The sequence below is a fragment of the Sycon ciliatum genome, chromosome 6 (assembly GCF_964019385.1).
Source record: "Sycon ciliatum chromosome 6, ocSycCili1.1, whole genome shotgun sequence".
NCBI lineage: Eukaryota > Metazoa > Porifera > Calcarea > Leucosolenida > Sycettidae > Sycon > Sycon ciliatum.
In genome coordinates this window covers 26,937,247-26,955,547 of record NC_088648.1, presented here as the reverse complement: position 1 = coordinate 26,955,547, position 18,301 = coordinate 26,937,247, and the positions used below count along the sequence as shown (strand labels likewise).

Here is an 18,301-nt window from a genome sequence, read left to right as displayed (position 1 = left end):
ACAATATCCACTGCCAGGACGCGCACCAGTCCTCAGCTGTTGGCAACTCGGCTCCACTTCATGGAATACGAGTATTATCTTGAGAAGCTTTTTCTTGTCATCGGCATACAAGCAATCCTCCTCCTCCTACTGCTAGTACACTGGCCCTGCGTTTGTCGCTCCCATTGTATTCGACATCACATTAGAGGAAGAGTGTCGTGAAGTTCACATAATTATCACAGGACAAAAATACATTTCTCATGAAATAAAATTGATGATAACTAGACGATTGATGCGAAGTCCTCGCAATCTTTGAGGACTGATAGTATTGTCACGCAATTATCTACGAAGTCGTTGATTACTTTTAGGGCATTCATTCAAGCAACATCAAACAAACGCGATACGTTCCTTGAAAATGGAAAACAATTCAAGCATACCGATAGAAAAGCAGACCAATCGAAACGAGTAAAAGCTTCCTTACCTCAGTCATTGTCCTGCGATGTACTTGGACAGCCGTTTGACATGGTGGTAGACTACAGGCAGCTCTTGTCCAGTCAAACAGGGTATCCTTGTGGCGTCGAACGGAAGAGAGTGTCAGTGTATTCTGACTCGTCAGATTGGAACTGTGCTGAACTTTTCTCGTTCCCCGCTTTCTGCTTTCATCCCGCGCACTGATGAAACCGTTCAAACGTCTTACTGTCAGCAACTGCACAGCAGAACTGGCAGCCATGGCCAGTCAAACAGGGGATTCTTGTGGCGTCGAACGAAAGAGAGTGTCAGTGTACCTGACTCGTCAGATTTGAACTGTGGTGAATTTTCTCGTTCTCCAATTTCTGCTTTCATCCTGCGCAGCGGTGAAACGTCTTCAGAGAACCACAACTCGCTTTCCAGATTTGATTTTGAACGTATCCTTTTCCTCCTTGGTTACCTCGAGACATATTACTGTCAGCAACTGCACAGGATAACTGGCAGCCATGGCTGCAGTGAAGAAAGGAATGCGCCGCCAAACGGAAAAGGTGTTTGTTCTTTTGTTTTTACTACACACAGGATGGTGTGACTGGATAAACTGGACTCATGGACCGTGAATAGGGGACTTGTAGAAAAAGTATGCTCCTTTTAGGGGATTGCGCGGCTGGATGGAGCTGATCAAAATTGAGTGGACTCCGGAACTCTGTATAGTGGATTTTGGACCAATGGACTCTATGTAGGGCGCTGGACATCATATAGTGCATGGACTTTTAACTGAGTCCAACATATAAATGAAAGGGATAATGGATTAGGGTTGTTGCTCAATGGCATAGCCACACAGGGAGTCCGTTTCCCTTGCTGTTAACAGCATTTCTAGGTTGGAGTTGATGGCCGCAGCTCCGGTTTTGCGGCTTTTGAAGAATCATCCACCTCCGTTTGATCTCATGATGAGTACTGATACATTCTGGTATGACAGTGCTGATATCCTCTACTCGATTCGTGGTCAGAGTCGAAAGTACATGCCGTTCCTTGCCCAGTGAGTCGCATGATTCAAACAGCGAGTGATCCTGAGCAGTGGAGGCATGTAGCTACTTGTTTTAAACCAGCCGACCGGCCGATGCGGCTATGTCTGCTAGTCATGCAGCTGCAGGAATCCCAGTTCTGATGATGTGGTCCAAGTATGTCCGCATTGCACACGCAGATCCCAGGAATGGCATTTTCCACAACAGCAGCGCTGGATCTAAAGAAGCCCATGATCAAGATAGCTCACGTCAGTTATCTGGCTCGCGCCGCATCATCCGGAGCACCACAGAAGCCTTACAAAGACAGGGGAATTTTGACCGTCCCTTCGCTCATTGTGTGGTCCGTCAGGTTCAATTAGTTGTGACATATTAAAAAATATTCTGCTACGGGTCAGATCGAGGATGTATATCTTAAATATTTTACATCGCAAGTCGATGAACATAAGCACCTTTGTATAATTATTGACGACTGTCTAACAATGGCTCCTCATGTAGACTATATTTGCAAGAAAACTAGTAGTGTTCTCGGCACACTACATCCTCATCGTTCTCATTTGCCAAATACATGCCGTTGTATGTTTTATCCTCTCGTATCTATTACCTATTTTTCAGTATGCATGTCAGTCTTGGTGTAGTCTAAGTCAACATTTTGTGAAAAAACTTGAAATCCAACATAAATCTCTTCTTAAAATATTGTTTAACAAGCAGCGTTTATTTCCTAGTCTTGAGCTCTATTGTATCAGCAATACTCAGCCACTGCAAGATAATCGCAAACACCAGCTTTGCATTTTGATCCACAGAATTCACCTAGGTAAAATTCCCATTCATCTCTCCGTATTCAATTGGTTTTCTCTGTCCCGGTCCACTCGTAATAGTCTCTCACTTCCCCGTGCTAATTCAGCCGCATTAACCAAATCTCCTCTGTTTTTGTCCTCCAGCCTTTGGCTGCAACTTCCCCAGCATGTTAAGACATCAAAATGTCTTTCCAGCTTTAAAATTGCACTCCGATCACATAATGTAGTACAAAAGTACAATAGTACGATAGTACGACAGGATCTCATTGCTAGATTCTTGTCTATCCTTCTTTCTTCTCTTTTTCTATTATTCCTTTCTTTTCTTTTCTTGCCGCGGTTGGCTATCACCCCTCTCTCGCACTTTGCGTGCCAATTGGTCATGAACCACGAGTTGAGTGAAATAAATAAAAAAATAAAATAAAAAGTCAAACGGACAATCGTGCCCGATGTTATGATGAATGAAAGACAGGGTTCCGTTGTTCAATGAAAAAACCGCACTCGATGATAAATCGCACCCCTATTTTCAGATTTTAGCCATAATGCTTTGATATCATTCTATGAAGTTGATAATTTTAACGGATTTCTTCTGAGATTTTTCACTCTTTGGGATCAGCGCATCTGATATCTCACAGAGCCAAAGGTGGAACTTTCAAATTAGCGATGCATCGTCCAATTCTACTGGTCTTGTATGAGTAACCTAGTTTTCGCACACATCGCAATATTTCTCTATGACTTGTTACTTTATTTGGTCGGCTCATGTAGATTACATTTGTAATAAAGTCAGCCGTGCTCTTGGCTATATTAAAAGTCATTGTAAACATCTCTCTATTCCGTGCCGTTCCGCTATATATAAAATTTATCTCCTTCCATTGTTTGAATATGCTGCCACAGCCTGGTGTGGCCTAATAATAATAATAATAATAATAATGACAGTTCGCATTTCACTCATTGCATGAGGTCAACGCATCTGTTAACAATTATCAAGCACCCCCTGGTGTGGCCTAGCTAAGGTCTTATCCGATTCCATTGAAGTTCATCATAAGAAAGTTCTAAAAATTTCGTTCTCGAAGAAACCTTCCTTTCCCTCCAATGAGTTGTACTTATTAGCTCAGACTACTCCGTTAGAACAACGCCGACGTCGCTTTCTGTTTTTTTCGCTCCAGCTGGCATACAAATTTTGAAAATGTCAGGCAGGGATCTTGTGCTTTTAGTCATTTCAAACCGGTCTCCTTTTCATTGGAAATTTGCTATCATTCTATGAAGTTGATAATTTTAACGGATTTCTTCTGAGATTTTTCACTCTTTGGGATCAGCGCATCTGATATCTCACAGAGCCAAAGGTGGAACTTTCAAATTAGCGATGCATCGTCCAATTCTACTGGTCTTGTATGAGTAACCTAGTTTTCGCACACATCGCAATATTTCTCTATGACTTGTTACTTTATTTGGTCGGCTCATGTAGATTACATTTGTAATAAAGTCAGCCGTGCTCTTGGCTATATTAAAAGTCATTGTAAACATCTCTCTATTCCGTGCCGTTCCGCTATATATAAAATTTATCTCCTTCCATTGTTTGAATATGCTGTCACAGCCTGGTGTGGCCTAGCTAAGGTCTTATCCGATTCCATTGAAGTTCATCATAAGAAAGTTCTAAAAATTTCGTTCTCGAAGAAACCTTCCTTTCCCTCCAATGAGTTGTACTTATTAGCTCAGACTACTCCGTTAGAACAACGCCGACTAACTTGCCTCTGTATATTGGTTCATCGAATGCTCTTGGGTTGTGTTTCTGAACATATAAAGCCTTATAACTGGTTTGTTTCGGGCCGCTCAACCAGAAACAAAGTGTCTCTTCCCAAGGCCAAGTCAACGCAATTCACAAGATCGCCATTCTTCCAGGGCAACTGTGCATGGCTACAACTTCCCGAATCAGTGAAGACTTCTGCATCATTGAAAGAATTTAAAGTAAAAAGTCTCTCTACAGAACTACCCCTCCCCATTATTGCTTAGAACTAATAGAAGAGACCAACAGTACCAATGGCGACAAACGAAGGCATGGACCTGGCTTTGGTTGGCTATGAGGAGCTCATCAAGATCGGCGAGCAAATGTCTGTGGATAAAGCCTCGAGCCTCTCCCGGCCGGATCTGGTGAGCGAGCTGAGGAAGCGTGGAGTGGGCGTGTTGGCGCAGAGTTCGCTACCCACATCGGAGCTCCAACTTGCAATTGTAAGCCTTACTGACTCAATTAGCTGCATGTCACAGGAAATTGTCTCCTTGAGACAGGATAGAGCCGACAAAATCCTGAGTCTGGAATTAGAAGTGCAACAACTCAGGCGGGAAGTTCAGGGGCTCCAACAACCGGAAATCTGTGTACACCCTCTCGTACAGGAAGCACAGCAAAATTTGGCAATGTCCGGCGGGAAGTTGTACAGCACCGCCGTAGGAGACTTGAATCCCCCACGTGCACGCACCCATATTTCCTCTGGTCCTATGCAGTACACACAGGGTAGAACGGGTTCTAGTACTCACCATATGACCCCCGCTCACACCACCTCCAGCCATTTGTCGCAGCCTGTTTTGTCAATGCATGGCACCAGACCACACCCACCTGAGCAATCCAACCCAGGGTCGTGTGCTGCAGGTGCAGAGTGGTCGGAAGTCACACGCCGTAGGGTTACGTCACGCTACGTGAAACCACAGCCCAGGGCAGCCGACCCGCGTGTGCTAACAGGGCCTGAACGTACAAAGAAGCTTATTCTGTATGTTGGAAATGTCAGTCCGGATTGCAGGGCAGAGTCAATAGGGAGGTTCTGCTATACGTGAAACGTAGAGAAATCACGTAGAGAGCAGGTGTCTGGGTTAGAGTCTACGGCTTCGCGTGTTTTGGCTCCAGATTTCTACGCGGAGATGGGGTTCTCTACGTTGTGGCACACGCAGAGAAATGCGTACGGATTTGCTGGGTATCGATCAACTGCATGCAGAAAACTGCCAAATATGGAAGGGGAAATTCCCAGTACACATTCCACGTGACTTCTCTAGGTGAAACGTAGAGCAGAACAGCATTTCTTTACGTTACGGGAACGCGAAGAAAGTTCGCGTGATTCTTTGCATCGCGTTCCCAAAACGTAGAGCAGAACCTCCCTAATAACAGCGTGGTGCAAGGCCCGCCAAGTTGACGTACTGAACTGTTCGATTTCAGAAAACACGTACCTGGGTACTAGCCATGCTCGCGTAACCGTGGCAGCATCGGACGAGGACAAAGTTCTCGACTCCAAATTCTGGCCGGCCACCATCCAGCACACAGTGCGAAAGTGGCGCTTAGCTGATGCCCAAGGTAACACGTCGTCTTCTACTTCGCGGCGAGGCAGTGATGATCAATCCTGAACTGTCATGCTAACAAACCAACATACACAACGATGCAGCAACAACGACTAAATCCCAACGCCCCTGTATTCAGCCCACGATCGAAATTAGCCCGCCCGCTCCACCCCGCTCAGCCCTCCTCTGGCCGACCCGCACACATTGCATGTCCAGCGCTAAATCCATCAGCGTTCCCTTTTTTCCCTAAATCCCAGCGTGATTTAACCCTAGTATCTCTGAATTGTCGCTCGGTTGTCAACAAGTTGTCTGAGCTCTGCGTTATTGCCGAATGTGCTAAGCCTGACATAATCTGCCTAACAGAGACGTGGCTCTGTCCCTCGAACCCGCTCTCACTGTCAGGCTATATCTGCATCCGCAGAGATCGACCTCCGGAAGACAATCAGTCAGCACATTGTAGCCGTGGGTATGGGGGTGTTGCCGTACTTGTCCGTTCGGACTCCTTTCCGTACGTCTCCCCTCGTGCCGACCTTCAACGCCCTGGCTGCGAGTCTGTGTGGCTTGAACTTGGCTCCCCCTCTACTCAATCTCAGAATCCCATCTTACTATGCTGCATGTATCGACCACCCTCACAGAGCACAATGCAATTGTCGTGCTTTTGTGACATGTTTGTTGAGGCATTACAGTCAGTCTGTTTAGATTCTTATGATCTGCTAGTGACTGGCGATTTCAACGCCCACAACTCAAGCTGGTGTCCCACCGATTCTACCTCGAAGGCTGGTGATCTCCTTAGCACAGTATTTGCTGCTCTTGGGCTCCACCAGATGGTTGACTGGCTCTGTTTCGTGTCTGGACTTGGTGATCACCAACCGACCACGCCTCGTGCGCTCAATTGATCAAGCACCTCCCTTGGGTATGTCTGACCATATAGAGATTGTTTGCACTTTATGTTACGCCCCTATTTCGAACTACTTCCCCAACTCTGCCACTGGTCCTCCCTCTTCACTGTATCGCTTCAAACAAGTACCTTCGCACCTTTGGCAATTAATCAACGCTGATTTAGCTGGCTACAACTGGTCCTCTCTGAACTCGTACACTGATGTTAATGACGCACTTCATCACTTTGATTGTGAGCTCCAGTCCGCCTTCCGTCGGCACCTCACTTCATTCGGAGCCACCCACACTGTGACATCTCCACGACCCCGCATGCAATCTCCACCATGGGTTACTGCTGAGCTCAGGTCTGCTGTAAAACGCAAGCGTGATCTATATAGTGTGTACAAAAAATATCCGACAGCAGTAAATCATGCAGCTTATAACCGACAAAGGAATGCTGTAAAGCACCTGTCTCGGCAAGCACATCGTCAATATATACGCTCCATCCAAGCATCACTAACGTCACCGAATCGACCTTCACTCTTTCAGTTTGTGCGAGCACAGCGGCACACTTCCGGCTGTGTCATGCCCCAAACGATGATAGCATCCGACGGTACGGTCGCCACGTCCCCCAAGAGCATAGCTGATGTTCTGAACACTCAGTTCACCTCATTTGGGCTACCTGATGATCCTTCGTGGCGCATTACACCTTTGTCCCAGTCGCCTTTCATATCTGTTCCGTTCCGTACAATCATTGTCACTACGTTTCAAGTTCGGAAATATCTGAAGCGCCTGAAATGTGGAAAGTCTCCCGGCTCAGATGGGATCCCGAATGAAGTGCTGCAGTCTCTTGCACCATCAATAGCCTATCCTCTCGCCATTATTTTTAATATGTCATTTCGAACTGGTACATTCCCACAGGATTGGAAATCCGCCATCGTGACACCGCTTTACAAGTATAAAGGGTCCCGTGCTTGCCCGGCAAACTACCGCCCCATCTCTCTGCTGCGCACAGTTTCCAAACTTTGTGAGCGTATTGTATTCGATTCCCTCTACCTGCACATCGCTCCGGCTCTCTCACCAGCTCAGTCGGGATTCTGCCGTGGTGACTCAACTCAATACCAGGTGACTCGACTCGTCTCGACATAGCGACAAAGAGGAACTGTGGGGAGCACGTGGGAATGGTGTTTTTCGACTTGGCCAAGGCATTCGACACCGTTTGGCATCGTGGCTTACTTGTCAAGTTGAAGGTCACCTTCCGGGTGGAGGATGCTGCCTTGCGTTGGATATCCTCGTATCTGTCTGCTCGTTCTCAGGCTGTTCGCTTGTTCTATTTCTTGTCTGATCCCCTCCCTGTAACGTCTGGAGTGCCCCAAGGTTCCATTCTGGGTCCTTTGTTATTCTTGCTTTACGTTAATGACCTACCTTCAGTTGTCCCCGATGTTAGTTTGTATGCGGATGACACTGGCCTTATCTGTTCTGATTCCTCCCCTGCACAATTACTCCTTACCATGCAGCATCGCATCGACAGCACTGTCATGTGGATGCAAACGTGGAAACTCCAGCCCAATTTAGACAAGACAGAAGCCATGTATATTTCTTAATCCCCTCCTGATCAACCATTATACTTCCCTGACTCGACTATGCCTATCCGTGTTGTTACTCAGCACAAACATCTAGGTGTGATGTTTGACTGAAAACTCTCTTGGGCTGCACATGTCAACTGTGTATGCAAGCGAACCAGTTCAGCCTTAGGGGTACTACAACCACATTGCACTCATTTGCCCATCCAGTGTAAACTATTATTTTATCAGTGCTATATTCTCCCTATATTCGACTATTGCGATACCGATTGGTGTGGCCTTTGTGACCCAACTCTGAGCCAATTAGAAGTCCACCATAGATTTATACTTAAAATTCTTTACAACAAGGATCGATGTTTTCCTTCGGATGCCCTTTATCGACTTGCACACACATCTCCTCTCTCCGTTCGTCATAAGCACCATCTCTGTACACTGGTTCATAAGATATTTCTTCATAAAACCCCTTCACACATGATGAAGTACAATTGGTTTTCGACAAGCTCAACCCGTAACGCGCTCACCCTGCCTCTTGTTAAGTCAGCCCAGTATCTAAAGTCCCCTTTGTTTTCCGGCTACTCTCATTGGTTATCATTACCATACGGTCTGAAAACTTGTTCTTCTATTGGTCAGTTTAAAGATCTACTATCACAACTGAACTAGACGCAATAATTATCATCGAAGAACATTCTCGAATACCTGGGTGATGCACGAATTTTGATAGTGCTCACTTCCGTCAATCGTTTTTCTTTGTAATTTTCCATTCATTTTCTGCTTTAATTCATATTTGCTTTGTTTTCCTAGCTTACTATTGCCGTGGCTGGCTCAACGCCCTTATCTCAGGGGATTCTGTCCCTGCATTAGCTATGCTTGTCACATGCTATGAGATTGTGTCTAATAATAATAATAATAATAAATCTGAGGGCCTGCTGATGACTGAGTGCACCATAATAATAATACTTGCAAGTAAAAACTAATCAATATAGCTTTTCGGCTGTTTCCTTTTCATGTATATATAATCTTCTCCTTCTTTTACCATGGTTGGCTATCTCCCACATCTTCCCGTTTAGGCTGCCATTGGAAGCCATAAGATGTTGAATAAATAAATAAATAAAAACACTTTGCTGTCTCTACTGTGTACACTAGTTCTTTTCCTCTGTTCAGACCCCAGCTGATTCTATTTATTGCCCTCCTAAAACTGTTGTCACCGCTTCGCCTGTTCACAATTTCTGAATTTTTGACTGCTTAAAAAAAGTAAATTATCGTGTCCGTTCCCGAAGGGAACTCACGACGGCCGCTACCATCCGGTAAATCCTAGCGGCAGATGCAGCGCCTAACGGTGGAGGTGAGTGGATAAGTCTCACAACCACTGAACTTGACTGCTTAGGTATAGCGAAAATCAATGGGAATCAATACTAGGAGAGTGATAACGCCGAATATTGACATTTTCGTAGTCAATCAAAAAGGCGTTCAGGCGAAAAAAATCGAGCCAATTTGAGAAATGCCTACTACCAAAGCAATTACTAGTTTCTTTCTCAGTCATTGCTCACGTTTGTTGTACTATTCTGGAAAGCACCGTTTTCTAATTTGTTTTACTATGTTCACATACCCGACTCGTAAAAATAATGATGAAAGACAATGGTACTGAGACAAGGACAAACGTGACAACTACTGAGTAGGGGCTGCACCGAGACGCAGCAGTGATGGTGGGGGGGGGGGGGGCTTTGATGGCTCTGCCGACCTGAGGTCTCGGCATCAAGGCCAGAAATACGCACCAAAAACAAAAGATAGAGCTCTAGGGGTCAGCAAATTAAAAAGAGCAAGGGCTAACATCAGCTAGTGTGCAGCGCATTCATAGCAAAGGGAGTTGTTGACGGGGCACTAGAATGTAGGTGGCTCGACAAACAGAATGTCTGTGGATCATCGCCAATCCTTTCGGCGGAGGTATTCGTTTACGTTGCATTTAAACGTTTGAAGATTTTACGAGTTGGAGCGGAGTCTAAAAAAGCTGGCGGCACGGAATTCCACAGCTGGATTGCACAAGACGGGAAACTGCGGAGAATGGTGTCTGGTGCTTGACGCGGCAGGGGATTTCTTAGCTGGTAACTGTGGCCGGTGGTCGTGTGGACATCGGTTCGAGTGCGAGTGACGTCACGGGGCTCAAGCCTTCGTGGGAGAACTGCTAGAAATTGAGTCGGACCGGTGATGAAAATGCAATTGGTACGTTTATGTAAATGCAGAAACATATCGCCGCTGGCTGAGGCTCTGGAGCTCCGTCCCGGGACCAATGATGCGTAATGCACGGCGTTGGATGCTGTCTGGGCGTGCAAGATGGCAGGGAGCAGCTACCATCCAGACGAGCGGAGCATACTCGAAAATGGGCCGTACAAACCCGTTGTACACCGTGAGGCGGCTTTGTCGGGAGAGATAGGGCACAGTGCAGGTGTCAAAGGAGGGATTCTTTGGCTGTATCGTATACCTGTATCATATCCCTTCTGACAATGACTGGCACTACAGAACTGTCGGTCGTCGAAGAACTGGGGATCAGCCTCCTAGCCTACTCCGTTCTTATTTTCATGTACTACTGTCGGTGGGCAGTGGAGTCCTCGTGTATACATTGGTATGCTGTGCTTGATGAAATTCTAGCCTGGCCGTTCTCGGGCGCTCCGTTCTTCAGCGCCTGACAGTACTGCACGCTTGTAATACTCAATGCCAAGGATCACCTTTATCATTCATTCATTCACCGTGCAACGTTGGGTACGGATGCGCTTTGCACAATGTTGCACGGTGAAGCTGTACAGTGTTGCTCTGTGAAGCTGTACAGTGTTGCTCTGTAAAGCTGTACAGTGTTGCTCTGTGAAGCTGTACAGTGTTGCTCTGTGAAGCTGTACAGTGTTGCTCTGTAAAGCTGTACAGTGTTGCTCTGTGAAGCTGTACAGTGTTGCTCTGTAGAGCTGTACAGTGTTGCTCTGTGAAGCTGAGTGAAAAGTCTGTGTACAACAGTGCTAGTGCGCTTTGTCAACAAGTGGGTGACACCATGGGCAGAAATTGGCTTCCTTTTAGTGACACCCGACCTTGACAGTAGCTGTCAAGTAGCGTTGGGAGGCCCAGGTGAAGCGCTGAGAGCAATAACGATTGATTCAATGCAATCACTGCCATCACGTTCAGCGCCAACTAGGTGAACGGGACCGTTTCAGCGACGTGTACATAACTTCATAAGCGTCGAATCTAACAGCGCCACAATGCTTCCGCAATTATTATACTTCAGCGCCTGCACAATTCAGAGCCACATAGGTATGTCAGAGCCAAGTACGTCAGGCCTTGACAGCAGCCTGTAGGGGCCAAGGCAGGGCCAGATGAAGCGCTGAAAACAGTCTTGATGGAGTGCACGCATTCAGTACCCTCAGGTAATTCAGCGCCAAGTAGGTGAAACGCGACAGTTTCAGCGACGTGAACGCGCGCGTCGAATCTTACAGCACCATAATACGTCAGCAAATCAGCCAAAGCAAATCCCTTATTCACGCACCGGGTTTCTCTTATTTTCTCTCAGGTGCCTTATTTTAAGAATGGTGTGTTGCTCCCTACATGCAAGCTCGCGCTTTTCCTGCTGACTTAGATTCTCGCTTGACTGACTCACGACTGCCATCCAGAGCACAGGAGAAGTCAACCGAATCGTCAATTCGGCAAACCTGCAAGAACGCACCACTCACGTCCCAATACACAGTGTTTTAGGGAATTCACCCCTCATCAGTTGAGCTTGAGTAGGTTGAGGAAGAACCTCTCTATCTCTTATTATAGCGCTGAGATTTGGGGCTGAGTTAGACTCAGCCCCAAATTTCAGCGCTATGTATATCAGCGCCCCTTTTTTCATATACCAAACTAGTACTATTTATTTGCGAATTCGGGTTGTCTTTTTGTTTTGGTACTTACATGTACTTCATGGTTTCACGCGATTCGTGTTGTGAATAAACTCGTTTTCAATATAGAATGTCATGTTCATAGACTCCCTAGATTTCAGCTAAGGCCTCTGGAGAATCAATAAAACAAATACAAAAAAAATACTCATCAGGTGTGCAGGAATAGATTCGGATGGAGAGCCAAGGATTAATTTATAGAAAGAAAATGGACCAAGGAACCGCCAGTTAGTTGCAGAACGTGAGTCCGTCGGTCAATGTCGTGCAATGTTATCGCATGAGCAGATTGTTTAGGACCTGGTGGTGTTTGTGGATATAACAGCGTAACGTATAGTTCCTTGGTCAATTTTTCTTTTCTACAAAAAATACAAAAATACAAAATTAAATTAGATGTACCCTCCGTGCCCAGTTCGTCCAGCCTCTGGAGGAGTAGGCGTCCAACGGCACAGTACGTACCCTGCCATTGCGAACGACAACGCCAATATGGGCGCTAGGCCGGAGACTCTGACACTACAAAACGCAACCAGTGGTTCCTTCCCGATAACGCGCTAGTGTACATGTTACTAAATCCTCTTGTACTGGCAAAAACACCATCATGATCAATGAATAGAAAATGCAACTAAAACCCCAAAAAACAATGAAAAGAACTCAAAGCAAATGAAAATAGTTAACTATCGCAATAGGGAGGACGAGCTGAGATGACATTGGGTTACATTTTAAACAATGTCAAACGATAGAATTGTTGTTGATGGAATTGTTCGAATCATCTATTTTTCCATCGCTTTTTCTTCTTACATGTACTTCTCCTTACCTTTTAGATTGTTTTCACATCGTCTCCATCTTTTTACATTGTTTTCACATCGTCTCCATTTTTTTAGATTGCTTTCCCATCGTCTCCATCGCTTGACATTGTTTAACCCTAAAGTAGTCGAATGTCACTTCAGCTTGTCCTCTTTATTTCGATGTTAAAATTGCTGCCTCCTCGCCGATTATTTAAGAGAATTAAAGCTAAGGAAAAGAACCCAACCAGCCGGACACGGTGCACACAAAAGGCAACGGCATTCAACACTGAGATGAGACGAACCTGTCAAAGGTAAATGGGTTGGACCTCGATAACATGCTACACTCGGCCGGGTTTGCTGCAGAGTCATTCATGCATCCTAGAGTTATGTACTCTCGCTGCAGCGTATAACGTTATACTGCTTCTTTTTTGAAGTACCTGTCTCGCACGCAGTACATGACTCGTGTCTGTGTACAGGAAACGATTCTCCCTACAACTGGACATTCTCATAAACATCGCCTGTAATGACTATGCCTGTACGCGGGTAATAACTTCGCGCCCTACTGTATCACCTTGTACTCTTTCGCGCTTAAATTCTTCGCGCTCAACTGATATTATTTCCTCGGGCTGTAGCTTACGGCTCCTCGCTTTTTCGCGCTGACGTCCTTGCGCTGAACTTGACCGCGCTGTACGTTATTGCCCTGCACAAGGAGACATTGTAAAATCAGGCGGTGAAGTGCTGGTACTGATATGTAACGAACGGTTCCGCTGAAGTGACAAGTCAACGAACATTTCACGTGTACCGTTACGCGCTCCAAGTTATCGCCCAGTGTTCACGCACTTCGCTCCAGCCAGCACGGGAAGTGTCTGCTCAGAGGAAAGTGGATTTGAATGAAAAAATTCCAAAGTCGCATTGAGCTCCACCCGCTGGAATATTGCAAGCGAATGTACGGCCGCAATCAAAGGAGTTGTTACTGAACACAGTTTTCCACTGCAGTTTTCAGGGTACTCCGGCAGACCCACCCATCACTTGACCTGAACGACTGCGTCGCGCGCTAATCAAAAGGTATTGTTAGCTGTCTTCCTGTTTATGATTATCATAACAACAACTAGAGAGCTTGGAAGCTCAGGGCTCTACGCTATAATTTTTTGCATAGCTCATCATGCATTTTATTACAACTGATGGAATCTTTTTTTCCATTGATTGGCTACAACAAACGTTCTCTTTGAATTCGAGGGTAATACGACACCGAATACCACCTTAATGACCTAGAAAAAGAAGCAAAGGGATGTTATTAATAATTGTGAAAAGAAGACGGACAAAATGTTACGAGTTATGACTAACAGTCCACTAACGTAATCAGATCTTAGAGAGTCAGAATACATACTACGTTCCAGCTGATGTTTGTCCCTGCCACTAATATAGAGCTTGATGTCATCTGCAAACTGAACTGTCCGCACACAGTGTGGGTTCGAATGATCAATCCGCCGCACTTGCAGTGGCAGAAGCGCATATTGAATAGATATTTTGCACAATGCTCAGTTGTGCAATTGTCCTTGCTTTTTCTCACCATGCGGTACTTCCAGTCCATTTGAAAACTCCAAAAAATTGTGAACGTTTGGTGTACGGTACATCACAGAACATCGCTTGCGCCAGACGATACAATCATCAGTCATGTATACAGTATGCAAAGTCTTTTGCATACGTAAAATGTAGCCACGGGTATCAAACCTAATCATGTACAAAATGCACCTGTACATGACGTCGTGAGTACACTTTCTCATTCAATACTCGCGTTTGTGGTACTTGGACGCTTTCGTGAGAGCACAGAAATGGGCGTGACAAGGTTCACAGCGCATCATGGGCGGTGTCTTGTTTCAGAGAATGGCACCAGTGAACTGGATCGTACCTCGACCAGAAGGACCGGGCCAGAAGGGTACCTGCAATAGGTTTTGGTCAGCTCCACGGGTGCGATCACTCTGTGTTCTGGTATAGTTATTCCTAAACATAGCCTGTCCCTGTATACATTCACGCGATTACTCCTCTCGCTATCGTATTATCACACCTCTATCGACTTAGATATACCAGCGCTGCCTCCTAGTCCATTATCGTTGTCTGATGATTGGTTCAGCCATGAAACTCTGAGTCACAACGGAATTAATTTGCCAAGGTTTTCATTTTGTGCCTTTGTATAAACAGGACACTTGAACGGCCATAAATGCAGCGGCGAACGAATGTTAGGATTTTCGCTGCCAGGGCGTCCTCGAGGGTAGGAAGACAGAGTCTCTCGAAGAGCCCTGCAGTGGAAGTCCACGGCGGAAAGCTAAAGAAGGCACGGATTGTAGCTTTAGTCATTCGAGTGAGGGCGTCCATGCTGTGTGAAAAGTCTATGCAAAACAGTGCTATACCGGTAGTAGTGGCACTGTAGTTCGCTCTGTGAACAGCTGGGTGACACCATGAGCAGAAATTGGCTTCCTTTTAGTGACACTTTACCTTGACAGCAGCTGTAGCGGCCGTGGCAGGGCAAGGTGAAGCACTGCGAACAGGATTCCATGCATTCAGTGACCTCAAGTTCAGCGCCAAGCAGGTGAGCGCGGCCGTGTCAGCGCTGTGAACGTAAGCGCCAAATCGTCTAGCGCCAAACATTTCAGCGCCAGCAGCTAAGCACCGAATAACTCAAACTAGTCCGAACCAAAATTCACATATACTGTATGTCCGCGCCAAATACGTCAGCCACATATGCGCTGCACAGTAGTACTAGCTGCTGCTTGCCCTTGCTTTCTTTTTATTTTTGCCGACCCTTACAGCTCTATCTTTTGTTTTTGGTGCGTGTTTCTGGCCGTGATGCCGAGACCTCAGGTCGGCAGAGCCATCAATGCCCCACCATCACTGCTGCACCTCGGTGCAGCCCCTTCTCAGTAGTTGTCACGTTTGTCCTTGTCTCAGTACCATTGTCTTCTGTATTATTTATGAGTTGGGTATGTGAACGTAGTAAAAAATAAAAAATAAAAAAATCTCAGCGCTATGTATATGAGAGTCAATTAATTCTTTTTTTTATTATACCGAACTTGTAATTGTATAATTGTCATGTACACCGGAGGATGTACCCAGTGTGCTGACAGTGCTCAAAACCACCGATACAGAGCGTAATACAAAACAACAAGGACAATCAAGGCTTGTTTGCTGCTACTTCAAGTTTCTTGATATAGAAGCAAACTTCATTTTGCTGGTTGTTTTGTAATGTCATCAGGTACATGTAATCTCCTGCCAAGTTAATAGTTTGTACAGACACTGCAGGAGTAGGTGAGGCACGTCATAATAAGCACCCTGCCATTCCGAAATACAATGCAGACATGGGCAATAAACTGGAGGCTCTGACGCAGCCAAACACGGAACCAGTGGTTCCGCCTGGATAACATGGTACACTGGTCGAGTTTGCTGCAAAGTCATCTCAGTGGCGATCAGGCGAGTAGGACAACTGGTTTGTGTGTTTGTTTGTATACTTTATTTGAATTCGTTAATCCAAACGAGCACAAATACTCAATGACAAGGCAGCGAATATAATATTATTATTATGATACAGGGAAGGAGGGTTGGGGAGACGATCAGGAGAACAAAGAGAGATTGACAGATATCTCAATGAAGAGCGAAGCGTTATCAAAACTACAAGTAAGCCAGCGAACAACAGTTCTGTAACCCACTTAATAAACTAAGTACTTTTTTTCGGCGTGCAATGGACTGTCATTAAAGCAGAAACAGAAAAATGATATTAAGGGTTGAACCGTTCATGGACGGAATTTCAATGTGGCTCCTAGAATCCCCGTCTAGTAATACTAAGTGTTTCGCCAGCTGTACATGATTCTTGCCTGTGTACACGGAAAGGTCTCCTTGCAACTTTCCTGGCACACTGTACATGAACATGGCCGGTAATGAATGTGACTGTGCAACTGTATACATGCATATTGTTGCAATGACAGCATGAAACAAGGACACTGTGTTCGGAAACAGTGACCTTGCTACAACCTTCCGCGGTGTCCACCTTGTTTCAAGCTGTCAATCTACCAATATGCGTGAACCATAACAAGGTTGATCTAAGACTAGTTCTGAACTAGTATTGGGTTTTACATGTCCTACGTATACAGTCATGTACTACATATTGGCTTCGCGCTGTACTTTATCGCGCTTACATTCTTCGCGCAGAACTTCCTCGAGCTGTAAACTACGGCGCTTTTTTCTTCGCGCTGATTCCTTGCGCAAATTCTGATCGCCCCTTACCGTATTTATGCGGAAGAAACTGAAGCGACAAGTCGCCAAACAGTTTACATGTATACGCTCAACGGGATTTTCATTTGTTTACGCACGTTGCTCCTGCTAGCATGGCAAGTGTCTGCTCAGAGCTAGAGGCGAGTGAAATTGAATGAAATTAGATATATTTCCAACGTCACACTGAGCACAACCCGCTGGAACATCGCAAGCGAACGGTCGACGGACGCTAAAGGAGTGGTTGCGGAGGAGAGATTTCCAGTGCTGTTATTTCAGCGTACTCTGCCAAACCTACTCGTCACTTGCGCTGAGCTACTGCATCGTGCGCTAATCCAAAAGGTATTGTTAGCGGGTTTCCCATGTATGATAATAACAATGATTCGAAGAGGATCGCATAAGAGAAAGAATGAGTAATTGAAGCGTGCTGGTGTGCTACTGACCGGACTGCCATGTGCCATAAGCAATACTACTAGCAGTTGCTTATGTACACTCTTCCGCATCCTTTACAGTCAATGAATGAAGAAAACCAAGCCCGTCTGCAGATATGCGCACGTTCTAGTAATAAAACTTAAGAGAGTACATGTATTTGAGAGTGGGGAAAGCACGTTGAAGACAGACCCTGATTTGCACATCAGTGACCGTCTTGGAAAAGCTCAAGTCCAGAACCATGCACGTAATCGCCGCAGGTCTCTAACACCGACGCACACAGCACACGTGGAAGTGAATACGGTCCAGCGGATAATGCTGGCATTATTTTCGGCGTTATGAGACTATCCATGGGAGTAGCAGTCTGCAAGCAGAGCATCATGGAGCACTAGCTTGAAGAAAAAAAAGAGAGCAGTGTGTGAAGTTTGAGTGGCACTATGAGTTGCACAGTGCACTAGTGGAGAATATCGGGAAATCTCTGTTGCGCAAGGAGGGGGCTAATCTTCTCGCAGAAAAGGGGGAAAAGGGGAGAAAAAGGGGGAAAAAGAGGGGGAAAAGAAGAGCGGGAAATTGAAAAAGAGGGGGTAAAGAATGGCGGGAAAAGGAAAAAGAGGGGGAAAAGGATGGCGGGAAGCATCCACCGTTTGAATGTGCATACATCTAAAGTGAGGCTTTTTCCAGGCTCTGCACAAGTACACGTCCACCACGGCCTCTCGCAGCCTCCTCCTCTTCCTCTCCCCCCCCCCCCCATCACACACAATGTGCCGATTATCCTAATATCAACTATCCAAATGATTAATTATCCAAAATAATTGCTTCCATTTAATTGAGGGGTAGAAGATGAGTTTCAAGTTGTTGATTTTCGTCGCTCAGGGCACCATT

At 45.7% G+C, this 18,301-nt stretch overlaps 2 protein-coding genes across 2 annotated transcripts in view; both read left to right on the top strand.

Moving 5' to 3' along the window:
- Nucleotides 1-18,301, top strand: part of LOC135819827 (sushi, von Willebrand factor type A, EGF and pentraxin domain-containing protein 1-like) — a 219,165-nt gene that overhangs the window by 129,207 nt on the left and 71,657 nt on the right. The window lies entirely within an intron of this gene.
- The window catches only part of LOC135819823 (sushi, von Willebrand factor type A, EGF and pentraxin domain-containing protein 1-like), a 228,964-nt gene continuing 227,987 nt past the window's right edge, over nt 17,325-18,301 (top strand). The window contains exon 1 of the mRNA XM_065333103.1: nt 17,325-17,332. The gene's annotated coding sequence lies outside the window, so the exon portion shown is untranslated. The remainder of the gene's footprint in view (nt 17,333-18,301) is intronic.